We start from the raw sequence: 4,086 nt of genomic DNA, 5'->3' as shown, positions 1-4,086 counted from the left end.
CCCCCATCCCCCCCCCCCCCACATAAACAGGAGCCATAGGTCCACACTGCTACAGGTAGGCAGAACCACAGGGTGCCAAGGTGTGTGAGTCCAATCCCAAGCAGTTACATTTGTCAGACTTCAAGGTGACCTCCTAGTCAGACAAGTGGAGAAAGAGCAAGAAAGGAGTTGGGGTGAGAAGGGCACTTGCGCTCACAAGGGGAGAAGGGGACCCAGTGGTGGTGAAGGAACAGCTGTCCTAATCGAGTTCACAGGGGCCCACACATGTGACCAGGGCACAGACACAGGCACATGTGCTCACACATGCGGGAGCGTGGTTTGGGGGAATCCTGCATGAGCTCTGTTGCTGTCCCATGTCACCCTGCTCATGACCCCAGACTCCAGGAGGCAAGACATCGCCCTGTGGGACCAGGGCAAGAGCACCTGAGCCTCCCTGTTCCTTCCTGTGCTCCTTGTGAATCTACCATTATTTCAAAAGAGAAAGGAGAAGCTGCCTCGGAGGACGGGGCTCAGGATGTCCCTGTAGGTCTGAGGAAAGCAGCAAAGGGGTACCTCCCACCATAAACTGTGCTGCATTGTTAGGGTTCTCAGCCACACACAGGTGTGTTTTTATTATAAGTCTCAGGTAAAAGTAGCCACAGGGACAACGTGAAGGGGAGGAATCAGGCAGGATGGGCACAATGTAAGGTCGTGGGGGAGCACCAGCCTCTGAGGGTCCTGGCCAGGGAGCCGGGTTCCCAGGAGTGCTGAGGAAGGCTAAGGCAGGCAGGCCTCTGTTCTGGGCTCAGGCACCTTCCCAGGCCACCTGCATTCCAGGCAGCCCCTGGGGACCAATGAAGCTAGAGTGTACCCCAGCCCCCCTGTGCTCCCAAATCAGACTGTCTGCTACTCTTGCCTAGCTCCGGAATGGGGGCAGGAGATGCACCTGTGCCCAGGGTGGCTTGCCAGGCCTGGCCCATTCGATGCCAGGAGCACCAACACCCCCAACCTTGAGTCACAAGCATAAATCTCCCCAGATGCTTCCGGTGCCACTGGGCCAGTGTTGCCAGGTAAATTTATCAGATAAACTGAACAACATCTTTAGCAAAAAGCACCTTCCAAACACTGCAGAGAACGTCCTTACCCTAAAAGTCACCCACTGTCTGTAGTCCCCTGCACTTTTGTTTGCTAAGCACGGCTGCCCCTCCTGAGGTCACAAGCACCGCCTCAGGAAAAGAGAGGCTGGGGGAAAGCTGCGGCCTCAGCGGCTGGCCTGGCTGGCAGAGCATAAGCTGTGTGAACACTAGAAAGAGAGGCTCTGGCCCTCCTACCCCCACACCCAGAGCACACAGAGCCCCTCCCCCAGGAGCCCGATGCCCTGCACAACACCCACCACGCTGGCATCCGCCACCCACATAAACACAGGGACTCCACTCTCCTCTGAGCCAGGGACATGACACAAATACAGTCCCTTGAGGGCGTGGAGGAGGACAGGGTGTGAGATGTGGGCAGATATGGGACACAAGGAGGCCAGCAGGGAAAGGACTGTACCTAGAGAATTGAGAGCCTGGCAGGTGTGCTCTGAGTCACCTGGGAGATGGCATACCGAGTGCCCATGAGGGACTGAGGACACAGTGCCCTCCCAGGTCCCCAAGAAGTCCCCAACGAATGAGGCCATGGCAGGGGGGCTGAGCAGAGGCCACACAGAAGCAATAAGACCTGGACGTAAGTGTCCTCGGCCGCACACTCTGCTGAGCACACACAGACCAGACTGCACCTTCCAGGAACTGCTAATCCACATGACGGGAAAGGGGTCGGAAGGCCAGGATGCACGCTCTGCTAGAGACTAGGGAGCACGGGACCGTCCTCATCTGCAGTCCTGCACACACACACTGGGAAGCATCTCACAGGGACCGTCCCCATCCACAGTCCTGCACACACAGACTGGGGAGCTTCCCACAGGGACCGTCCCCATCTGCAGTCCTGCACACACATACTGGGGGGCATCCCACAGGGACCATCCCCATCCGCAGTCCTTCACACACAGACTGGGGAGCTTTCCACAGGGACCATCCCCATCTGCAGTCCTGCACACACACTGGGGAGCATCCCACAGGGATGGTCCCCATCCGCAGTCCTGCACACACAGACTGGGGAGCTTCCCACAGGGACCGTCCCCATCTGCAGTCCTGCACACACATACTGGGGGGCATCCCACAGGGACCATCCCCATCCGCAGTCCTTCACACACAGACTGGGGAGCTTTCCACAGGGACCGACCCCATCTGCAGACCTGCACAGCCTTGGGACCACTCCACAAGAGCTAGCACTGTATGCAGCCAGCACCTAAGGAAGGCTGCCCAGGCTACACATGTGTGGCTGGGACAGGAACACACACAGCCTCTCTGTAGGGAATGAGGACGGCATGGAGAGAAGATCTGAAACATCACATCTTATGGGGGTCCATCATTCAGACACATGAGAACACTGAAAACCACAACAGTCAGGAAACAGACAACCCGATTAAAAGTGGGCCAGAGACCTTAACAGACACCTCCCCACAGAGGATACGCACGGGGCAAACAGCCATTGCTTGCTGGTTCGGACCCAAAACCACGAAGCCACCATGGCAGGGCTTGGCAGTTTCTCACAAAACCAAACATTCCTGTATGGTGAGACCCAGCAATCAAGCTTCTGTGCCTTTACACAAAATCCTGGATGCAGATGTTTATGACAGGTTTACCCACAAATGCCCAAACATGGAAGCAGCCGAGACGTCCTCCACAAGGTGTCAGATTAAGAGACCACGGTCCATCCACACAAGGCAAAATCACTCACTGTTAAAGAGAAACGCACCACCCAGCAGTGAAACACCACAGGGAACCTTAACCACATATCACTAAGTGAATGGAGCCCATCTGAGAAAGCTGTGCACCGTGTGATTCCAAGTACACAGCGTTCTGGGAAAGGAAAACCACGAAGACAGGAAAAGGATCCCCCCAGGGGCTGGAAGGAGGGGATTAGGGGGAAGAGGGGTGACTCGGAGCACAGGGGGGAGGAGGGGGCTGGGCTGTCAGGTTGGTGACAGCCTGACAGCCGTCACATGACGGGTACGTGTCATCCCACACTTGTCCACACCACCAAGAGTGAGCCCTCCCAGAAAGAATGGGCCCTGGGTGCTGCAGCGTCAACGCGGGTCCCCCTGGTGGGGACGCTGCCCTGAGGGGGCTTGGTGCCTTCCCCAGGGTTAAGCTGTGAACTTAAATGGGCTGCAAAATCTAAAGTCCATTTTCAAAGCAAAAATACCAAGCTACCCCTGGAACAAGGTGTTGCGCCTAGGAAACCAGAACGGGGGCTCTGAGGAAGGAAGTAGGTGACCCAAAAGGAGAAACTCCAGAGAGCACCAGGCAGGGAGAGAAAGCTCGATGGCCCTGGACCCCAGAAGAGTGGCCCTCTTCCCAGAGCAGTGTCGTGAGCCGCAGGTGAGAAGTACGCGAAACACCGGGAGGGTCCGGACCAGGCAGGAAAGGACCAGCCACAAAGCAGGACTTGCAGGCATGGACCTGGCTCCTCGACGCCGCCCTTCGAAGCAGGCCACCAACTCTGGGGCATCCCCTTCCGCTGGGCTGCAGACCCCTCACACCACCCCTCAGGCCAGCGTTCGCCGCTGCACACTTTTCCAAGCAGAGCGGAGCAGAAGTGATCACTGAGAAGGTGAAGACCTCGGAAGCCAGGTACGGGGACTCCCAGGCCCTCCCTGGGGGCGTCCTCAGGCGTCCCTCCCATCCTCAGGTTTCCTCCCCTGGATGCCCAGGCCCCGCATGTCCCTCCCCAAGTGACCCGCCCTGAAGATCTTTCCTCAGCCTCTAAGAGTTCGCCCAGGTGCCCTGGCTCCTGGTGACCCGCACCCTCCCACTGCGGCGGCCCGCCCCTCCACGGCTCCCGACCCACGTCCCTCCCCCTGGGTGGGGCCTCCACTCCTCCTTCCCCCAGGGTGTCCCCGCTCCTTCTTCCTCCCGCTGAATGTCTCGCCCCGACCCCGGCTCCCCCCTCCTCCCTTCCCATGGGTGCGGCCTGCCCCTGCTCCCTCCACCTAGGTGGCCCCAC

Source organism: Crocuta crocuta, unplaced genomic scaffold (assembly GCF_008692635.1).
Source record: "Crocuta crocuta isolate KB4526 unplaced genomic scaffold, BGI_CrCroc_1.0 scaffold526, whole genome shotgun sequence".
Classification (NCBI taxonomy): Eukaryota; Metazoa; Chordata; class Mammalia; order Carnivora; family Hyaenidae; genus Crocuta; species Crocuta crocuta.
The sequence above is the reverse complement of the archived record's forward strand: the minus strand, read 5'-3'. Positions refer to the sequence as shown.